The 10,162-nt window shown below is 43.2% G+C and overlaps 1 long non-coding RNA gene across 1 annotated transcript; it reads right to left on the minus strand.

Annotated features, from left to right (window-relative positions):
- Window positions 1-389: 389 nt before the first annotated feature.
- On the minus strand, window positions 390-10,130 carry LOC132342500 (uncharacterized). Its single transcript, XR_009490916.1, has 3 exons — window positions 10,039-10,130; window positions 3,616-5,180; window positions 390-655 (listed from the first exon to the last, which is right to left on the minus strand). It is a non-coding gene; the product is annotated as an uncharacterized lncRNA (long non-coding RNA).
- Window positions 10,131-10,162: the final 32 nt, after the last annotated feature.

Raw genomic sequence — 10,162 nt, forward strand, 5'->3', positions numbered from 1 at the left:
GTCTGACTCTTTGCAACCCCATGGTATGTAGCCTGCCAGGCTCTTCCATCCATGGGATTTTTCGGGCAAGAATACTGGAGTGGGTTGTCATTTCCTTCTCCAAGAAATATGGGCAGCAATGTTTAATGAAAAATTAAAGTCTGCTAAAGTTCTTGTCTTAATCATGAAAATGATAGAGATAACAAAGTTCTTATTAGAAATTTTGTGAGGAATTCAAGTGAAACTAGTGTTTGGAGCAATGGAAATTTTTACATGTCCCAAAGGAAAGTTCAACCACTCTAGAGAGCAATTTGGCAATATGTAGTAAAGATGGAACAATTTTATGTTTCCTATCATCGGAACAATTCTATCCCAGGAACACATAAAGAAACACCATAGATGCAAACAGGGAGACGTACAAGAACATTTATTAGTAATTGTAGTATTAGTCATGATAGCAAAAATGGTAAACAACATAAATGTGTACCAGTAGAATGAAAGAAAAATAAACTGTGACTTGTATTTGGAATACTGTACAGTATTGAAGAATAAATGCACCAGAAAAAGGTATGCTGCTGCTGCTGCTAAGTCGCTTCAGTCGTGTCCGACTCTGTGCAACCCCATAGACGGCAGCCCACCAGACTCCTCCGTCCCTGGGATTCTCCAGGCAAGAACACTGGAGTGGGTAGAAAAAGGTATAAATATGGGTAAATCTTAAAATATTATATTGACATTAAAAAACAAGTTGCATAATGATACAGAGTATGCCATTTATATACAGTTTTAATATGTTTCATAAAACATTATATGTTTGTAATACTTACATATATAGAAAAATATAACAGCATATATGGGAATGAAAAGCATGAAAATCAGGACAGGAGTTACATCTGGGGAGATGAGGGGGTTGTGGATGAAGTGCCAAGAGGCTTCAACTACATTTTTAATACATTATTTCTTAAGCTGGGTATTGGGATAAATGAATAAATGAAAGAGTGAATGAATCTTAACTGCAAATGTCATTGGAGTCCAACTGGTGTAGAGATGTAACAATAATAATATCTGGAAAAATTATTTAAATTGGAACTTAACAAACTACAAATGCTCTGCTCTTGGTATGTCATTAACTTCTTCCTCAACGCCCCCTATTACTGAGGTATGATTGACAAATAAAAACTGTATATATTAAGGTATAAAACAAGTTTTGGTGTATATAAACACTTTGAAATGACTATCACAAGGTAATTAACATATACTATCCATCTCTTCACTTAATTACCATTTTGTGTGCATATGGTGAAAATACTTATCTTAGCAAATTTCAGGTACTCATTTTCATTAACTATAGTCACTATGCTGTGTACTTTAGGTCTCAGAACTTTTTCATTTTATAACTGAAAGTTTGCACCCCTTGACCAATATGGTATTAATTTCAGATTCCTCCTGTCCTCTGGAAACTTGTGAAAACGTTCTCCAGACATGTAATCTTTCTCTTCCAATCTATTTTAGATTTTTCTTCTATCATAATCCATACAATCCTGCTTGTATACTGATCCAGTCTGGACATTTCAGACTAGACAGCCGAAATTGTCAAGCCTCTGCTCAGGGATTTGAAAACAATCTTCAGATAATTCTAGGTCTTTTGCTATTGTTCAAAATTAATATTTTTTTAAAACTTGTATTGGAGTATAGTTAATGTACAATGTGTTAGTTTCTGCTGTGCACAATCCGTTATACATATATATGTCTGCTCCTTTTCATATTTTTTCCATACAGGTCACTACGGAGTACTGAGTGGAGTTTCCTGTGCTGTAGAGTAGGTCCTTATTAGTTGTCTGTTTTATATATAGAAATGTACATGTATCAATCTCAATCTTCCAATTTATTCCTCTTCCCTCTTCCCTCCTGGTAACTATAAACTTGCTTTACATCTGTGACTCTACTTCTGTTTGTAAACAAGTTCATTTGTACCGGTTTTTAAGATTCCACATATAAGCAATATCACATGGTATTTCTTCCTCCGTCTGACTTACTTCACTGAGTATGACAGTCTCTAGGTTGATTCATGTTGCTGCAAATGGCATTACAAAATTCATACTTTTGAGTGTTATTTTATCTCTGACCACATTTCCACGGCTCTAGTCATCTCTATTTCTAGTTGGAAAACCCTTAACTCCCCAGTGAATTTCTCTGTACCTGTGTCACACTGCTAAATGCTTCCGCCAGTGACTTTTCCTGGAAGAGAGTCAGTCTCTGACTTCATGCCACTGCACCTCTCCACCCTCCTCCTTGCTCCATAATCAGCCCTGGCAGTTCCACGGAAGAGAGAGGCAGTCTTACCTCCTTTAGTTTCTGGCAGCAGTAACAACTTCCATGGATCAAGATTAAACTCAGAAACTCAAAAACTCACCCATCCAGGGAATCCCCTGGCCAAATGGATTCTGTGCTTTCACTGTGGAGAGATGCAGGTTCAATCCCTGGTCAGGGAACTAATATCCCACAAGGGGTGCTATGCGTGGACAAAAATAAATAAATGAACTCCATACAGAAAAAACAAATAAACAAGCAAAACCTCACCCATCTGTCTTTAAAGAATTGTTCTTTCCAGGGGGCACAGAATTCTTGAGAGTCCCCATACCGTAGAAATGTGGGCTCTGAAGCACTTTTCTTTTCTTTAAAATATCAGAGCCTCTGAGAGTCGTTTAACTCACACTTTATTGCCATATTATCTCCTCACGCCTCTGCCTAATTGATTCAAGTTCCTGAGCTTTTAAGCAGTCCCCTTAGTACCAGATGAATCTCCATATGCTTGTGTGAAATATTTGGTTTCCCTTTAGTGCCAGGTACCACGTGCTAAGTAGCTTCAGTCCTGTCTGACTCTTTTCGACCCTGTGGACTGTAGCCTGCCAGGCTCCTCTGTCCATGGGATTCTCCAGACAAGAATACTGAGTGGGCTGCCACGCCCTCTTTTAGGGGATCCTCCCAACTCAGGGATCCAACCCACGTCACTTACATCTCCTTCACTGGCAGGTGGGTTCTTAACTTGAATGTTGAGGTATCCCTGACCATTTTTCACTGCCTCAGCCTCTGGCTATCTATGCAATTATGATGAGATGGTATTTTGAGATCTCAATCAGTGTCTCACCCCACCCACTTCTTATTACTTCAAAAAAAACTACTTCAAAAATGCAATGACTTATTCACTTAGAGACTGATCTTAATTATTTGAACTTGGATTCTTAACACATTTCTGAGTTACTTTTTGCAAGAAAAATATATATATTTCTTTTAAGTATACCATATTTAAAGTATTTTGGGAAGTTCCTAGCAGTCTGGTAGTTAGGACTTCAAGCTTCCACTGCAAGAGGCAAGGGTTGGACCCCTGGTCATGTCACAGCTAAGGATCTTGGCCTTCCCCGGACAATAGAAATTGACTAGATGCCAGGCAAGGCTTTACTGGGGCTGCAGGAGGGAGGGAAAACAAGTTACAGGTTTCCTTGCTTGCTCCCCAGGGAGGGAGGGCTGGGGTGTGTGTGTCCAGGGGTTGGACTGAAGGGTGGCTCAAGTAGTTTGCCCATCCCTTTGTGGTGATGTGTGTAGGGGGCATGCACAGTACGCTACTTTTGTTCCTAATACCTGGTTTTTTGCTCTTCAGTTCAGTTCAGTTCAGTCGCTCAGTCGTGTCCGACTCTTTGTGACCCCATGAACTGCAGCATGCCAGGCCTCCCTGTCCATCACCAACTCCCGGAGTTCACTCAAACTCATGTCCATCGAGTCAGTGATGCCATCCAGCTATCTCAGCCTCTGTCGTCCTCTTCTCCTCCTGCACCCAATCCCTCCCAGCATCAGAGGGATTTTCCAATGAGTCAATTCTTCGCATGAGGTGGCCGAAGTATTGGAGTTTCAGCTTTAGCATCAGTCCTTCCAAAGAACACCCAGGACTGATCTCCTTTAGAATGGACTGGTTGGATCTCCTTGCAGTCCAAGAGACTCTCAAGAGTCTTCTCCAACACCACAGTTCAAAAGCATTAATTCTTCCGTGCTTAGCTTTCTTTGTAGTCCAACTCTCACATCCATACATGACTACTGGAAAAACCATAGCCTTGACTAGATGGACCTTCGTTGTTGGCAAAGTAATGTCTCTGCTTTTTAATATGCTGTCTAGGTTGGTCATAACTTCCTTTCAAGGAGTAAGCGTCTTTTAATTTCATGGCTGCAATCACCATCTGCAGTGATTTTGGAGCCCCCCAAAAATAAAGTCTGACACTGTTTGGCTCTTCAGAAATGGCAGTTGGGTTTTTTTGTTTGTTTGTCTTCATATCTTTTGGTCTAGAATTTGCCCCAACTGGGCATACACACAGTTATTTTTAGTCCCACACAGTTTCTTTGTATTCTGTTACTCTAGGAGGCATGTATCCAAGTGCAAGTTTTGCAGCATTGCAGCAAAGGGTCCCAGGTCCCAGTTGGGGGATCGAAGATCCTGCAAGCCTCTCAATGCAGCCAAAAAAAAAATAATAATAATCCCACATATGTCTATTTCTTTGTTTTCAGATAACTTGGGGAAGTGAAAATTTATGTACCTCTTAAACGATTCTGAACAGAGCTCCTTTAATAAGCTTTATAATTTAATATATTAGTACCATCCAGATGTAAAATATCTCACTCTCACATAATGCGAAATAAAGGTCTTTAGAAATAACAGACACATAGACACACAGGCATATGGAGTGTTTATGGCTTAAATTCTACAATTTCAGCTATGGGTCAAGAGTAAACACAGAAGTGTGAAACGTAAAACCTCACTAGTTTAGATATCAAAGAGCTATTCTACCCAGTAGAGAGATAATCTTCTTTTAAAAATATATATTTATTTACTTTTGGGTGTGCTGGGTCTTCACTGCTGCGCTTGGCCTCTCTCTAGTTGCCGAGAACGGGGGCTACACCGTAGCTGTGGTGCACTAGCTTCTCGTCGCAATGGCTTCTCTTGTTCAGGAGCGCAGGCTCTGGGCGCTCGGGCTTCAGTAGCTGTGGCTCACAGGCTTCAGGGCATGGGCCCAGTAGTTGTGGTACACGGATTTAGTTGCCCCTCGGCATGTGGGCCCTTCTAGATCAGGAATCAAATCTTCCTCCTGTGTCCCTTGCACTGCCAGGTGGATTCTCAACCACTGGACCGTCAAGGAAGCCCAGGCAGATTTCTTGAGCTCAAAATAGACAAAAAGAAAAACCAAACTAAGAAACCAAACATTCTCTGTCTCTCACTCAACAGATAATGCTGCCGCTGCTGCTGCTAAGTCGCTTCAGTCGTGTCCGACTCTGTGCGATCCCATAGACGGCAGCCCACCAGGCTCCCCTGTCCCTGGGATTCTCCAGGCAAGAGTACGGGAGTGGGGTGCCATTTCCTTCTCCAACGCATGAAAGCGAAAAGTGAAAGTGAAGTCGCTCAGTCGTGTCCGACTCTTCGTGACCCCATGGACTGCAGCCTACCAGGCTCCTCCATCCATGGGATTTTCCAGGCAAGAGTACTGGAGTGGGGTGCCATTGCCTTCTCCACAACAGATAATAGATCTCTATAAATCATTAATCCTTTTACAGAGCCCACCGTACAACCAAATTCTTGATCTTGCTGCCACAAGAGGGGAATAATTTACTGATCACATAAAAACTCTTAACAAACTGATGGAGGAGAATATTTCTGGGAGGAAAACAGAGGACCTAAAGAATTCTATTATGCTTCAGATTCATTTCTGGGAACAAGAAAATAAATTCCTAGATTTAGGTATCCATGAAGTGTACTTCTCTGATGGTGAAGTTCATTTGCTCATCAGATGAATTCATTGGGCATCTCATTTGGAACAGCAGACTTTTTAAAGGATAATTCACACACACACACAAAATATGAAATCATATTGTTACCTTGCCAGGGTGGCCATTTCCTTCCAATGCATGAAATCGAAAAGTGAAAGTGAAGTCGCTCAGTCGTGTCCGACTCTTCGTGACCCCATGGACTGCAGCCTACCAGGCTCCTCCATCCATGGGATTTTCCAGGCAAGAGTACTGGAGTGGGGTGCCATCGCCTTCTCCGTCTTGGCTTCCTTAATCAAAAGAAATTGATAAAAAGTCACACAAGAAATTCAAGCAAGGGTTTATTGGGAATCTTGCTGCTAGAGGAGGGAGTAAGAACAAGCAACAGTTTCCCTTCCTCACTCCTTGAGGCAGAGTGAGTTGGTTCCTTATATAGGGTAAGAGTAGGGATGGGCTTCCCTGGTGGCTCAAATGGTAAAGAATGTGCCTGCAATGTGAGAGACCTGGGTTCGATCCCTGGATTGGGAAGATCCCCTGGAGGAGGGCATGGCAACCCTCTCCAGTATTCCTGCTTGGAGAATCCCCACGGACAGAGGAGCCTGGTTGCCTGCAGTCCATGGGGTTGCAAAGAGTTGGACAGGACTGGGCAACTAAACAAGCACAGGGATGGGTCCAAGGGTTGGGCCAGAGGGGTGGCTTGGTTGGTCTGTCCACCCGCTTGGTAGTGCTCTATACAGAGTGTAAGCACAGTGCCCTGCTTTTGCTCCCAGCATCCTTCTTTTGCTGGGGTTTTGGTCTTTTTGTGTCTTTTGTTCATAATGTGTCCCAAGTACCCATGCACACAGGTATTTTTAGTCCCTCAGAGTTTCTTTGTATTTTGTTTGCCCAGGTACAAGCACTGCAGCCAAAAGGTCCCAGGTCCCAGATAGTCTCAATATAAAACGATTTTATTTAACTTATTAATAAGGGAACCAAAGATATGTTACAATTTGTTCAAGGAGAATCCAAAAAGTAAACATTTTACAGAACAGGAATATTGAATTTACAAATGGATGCAAAACTGGTTTATCTACAGAGGAGAGTTTTCCCTCCATTGGATAGAATTTGTTGACATGTTCACAGGCAACAATTATTTGCATTACCATCAGTTCTCTACAAGTTAATATCTTCAAAATTCTAAAATAGTTTAATTCAAGGTAAACGTGACTATCTTTTAGGATCAGATAATCCTCCAAATTCCAGCTCCATTGAAAGGATATTCATTAATCTCTGTTGCTTCTTTTTTTTTCTTGTGAGACCTACTGGCTCACTTGCCAATGCAGGAGACTCGGGTTTGATCCCTGGATTGGAAAGATCCCCTGGAGAAGGAAATGGCAACCTACTCCAGTAGTCTTGCCTGGGAAATCCCATGGACGGGGGAACCCGGTGGGCTACAGTCCATGGGGTCACAAAGAGTAGGATGCAAACGAGAGACTAAACAACAACAACACTGGCTGATTTATTTTCCCGTCAAAGAATAGCTCCAGAGGAGTCCCCAGGGATGTTGCTTAAAGTGCTACATTCCTCCTTACAAATCACAAACCAGAGGTTATAGAGTGTATTCGAGAGAAAAGGTTCTGTTAATTCATAAGCCTTTATTTCTGGTCCAGTATTAACCATTCATTCAAAAGAATACTATCCACAATCTATTGTGTAATTATCATAGCACCGGGTAGGGTGTATTTTGAAAATAATGAGTCATAGTCCTTGCTCACAAGGTACTTACAACCTCATTATAGAGATAAGACATACAAGAAACTATCAGTCAATAAATTTAATAAACTGCCAAACTGAGACTACAGTTAGAAGTAGGACAGTATAAAATGGAAATGTATTTGATCATCATTATTCAAGACAATGACAGCCCACTCCAGTACTCTTGCCTGGAAAATCCCATGGACGGAGGAGCCTGGTAGGCTCCAGTCCATGGGGTTGCTAAGAGTCGGACACGACTGAGCGACTTCACTTTCACTTTTCACTTCATGCATTGATTGGAGAAGGAAATGGCAACCCACTCCAGTATTCTTGCTTGGAGAATCCCAGGGACAGCGCAGCCTGGTGGGCTGCCGTCTATGGGGTCGCACAGAGTCGGACACGACTGAAGCGACTTAGCAGCAGCAGTAGCAGCATTAATGGATGATGCATTTGTGAATTTGCCTACTGGCTAAAATAGATCTGTACCTCCAAAATCAATATTTGCAGTGCTTTTGTCCTCATTCATGGACATGTACAGAGGGGTGAAAATTTTGGTTTCCCAGCATGAATGTTCCTAGGTGAGGTCTAAGAAAGCAAAGTGCTGCCTTCTTTTTCAGTTCTCACCATAAATAAGTGTCCTCTTCACAGCCTATTTAGTGCCAAGTGCTAAAAAAAAAAAAACCTTTTGAGCTTTTTTTAAAGTTATTTTGCTGTTTAAAATGGCCTCAAAAGGTAGTGCTGAAACGCTGTCTGTTGTTCCTAGAGTCTGTGATGTGCCTTATGGAGGAAACATGTGTTTTTATGCTTCACTTTGGTATGAATTACAGTGCTGTTGGTCATGAATTCAATGTTACTGAATCAAAAATATATAATAAATAAAGTGTCTTTAAGGCAATGGCACCCCACTCCAGTACTCTTGCCTGGAAAATTCCATGGATGGAGGAGCCTGGTGGGCTGCAGTCCATGGGGTCGCTAAGAGTCGGACACGACTGAGCGACTTCACTTTCACTTTTCACTTTCATGCATTGGAGAAGGAAATGGCGGCCCACTCCACTATTCTTGCCTGGAGAATCCCAGGGACGGTGGAGCCTGGTGGGCTGCTGTCTATGGGGTTGCACAGAGTCGGACACGACTGAAGTGGCTTAGCAGTAGCAGTAGCAGTAAACAAACATAAATAAAACAAGGTTATATATTGGTTTAGTGACTAACATGTTGTGATCAGTGTTTGAGGGGAACCTAACTCTGTATTTCCCTTAGGAACAATGGTTTAGTAGTCCTTAATTCAGTGTTGGCAGTAACTTTGAGACAGTCTGGGACCTGAGACCTGAGATCCTTTGCTGCAATGCTTGCACCTGGTAAACATCTCCTTGAGCACCAAAAAACAAAGAAACTATAAAGGACTAAAAACAATTGTGTGCATGCACAGTTGGGGAAAGGGCGTCCCTGGTAGCTCAGCTGATAAAAAATTCCCCGGCAATGCGGGAGACTCCGGTTCCATTTCTGGGTTGGAAAGATACCCTGGAGAAGGGATAGGCTACCCACGCCAGTATTCATGGGCTTCCCTGGTAGCTCAGCTGGTAAAGAATCCGCCGCAATGTGGGAGACCTGGGTTCAAGCCCTGGTGGGGAAGATTCCTTGGCGGAGGGCACAGCAATCCACGCCAGTATTCTTGCCTGGAGAATCCCATGGACGGAGGAACCTGGCGGTCCATGGGGTCGCAGAGTCCCACACCACTAAGCGACTAAGCACAGCACGGTTGAGGATAATTATCAAAAACAAAAAAGAGACCACAAAAAACCCAACTGCCACTCCTGAAGAGCCAGGAGCAAAAGCAGGGCACTGCCCCTGCAATCTGCACTGAACAGAGGTGGGCATTTAAAAGTGAGCTCTGCAGACGTGGTCCCGAAAAATTGATTGAAAAAAATCTGTGGTATCACAATTCTGTGGGAACCCAGAGAAGTTTTTCCCTACCTTGAGCGGATACAAATAACCGGTTTTTTTTTTTCTTCTTTCCTTTTTAACAGTAACTACGGTGCTTTGACTTTTCACTTTCATGCATTGGAGAAGGAAATGGCAACCTACTCCAGTGTTCTTGCCTGGAGAATCCCAGGGACGGGAGAGCCTGTTGGGCTGCCGTCTATGGGGTCGCACAGAGTCGGACACGACTGAAGTGACTTAGCAGCAGCAGCAGTGCTTGCTTGCTAAGTCGCTTCAGTCGTGTCCGACTCTGTGAGACCCTATTGACTGCAGCCCGCCAGGCTCCTCTGTCCCTGGGTTTCTCCAGGCAAGAATATTGGAGTCGGTTGCCATGCCCTCCTCCAGGGGATCTTCCCCACCCAGGGATCTAACCGACGTCTCTTCAGTCTCCGGCATTGGCAGGGGTGGGGTGTGTTTCTTCACTATTAGCGCCACCTGGGAAACCCAACTGCAGTGAACCTTCCCATCATCTTTAATCAAGCTGTTCAGCTCTTAGTTAATTTCCTGTCTCTTTAAGACCTAAATCGGCTGTTTCGCCCTACTCACAAATGGCTGCGCCGGCTTCACAGTCTCAGCGCATGCCTCTTCAACACAATTTGGCGCCGAGACAATTCGCTGACTTTTGCAGCGCAAGATGGGGACTTGGCGGCGGGCAAGATCGAACTTCCCG

This window comes from Bos taurus, chromosome 16 (assembly GCF_002263795.3).
Source record: "Bos taurus isolate L1 Dominette 01449 registration number 42190680 breed Hereford chromosome 16, ARS-UCD2.0, whole genome shotgun sequence".
NCBI classification, from domain to species: Eukaryota; Metazoa; Chordata; class Mammalia; order Artiodactyla; family Bovidae; genus Bos; species Bos taurus.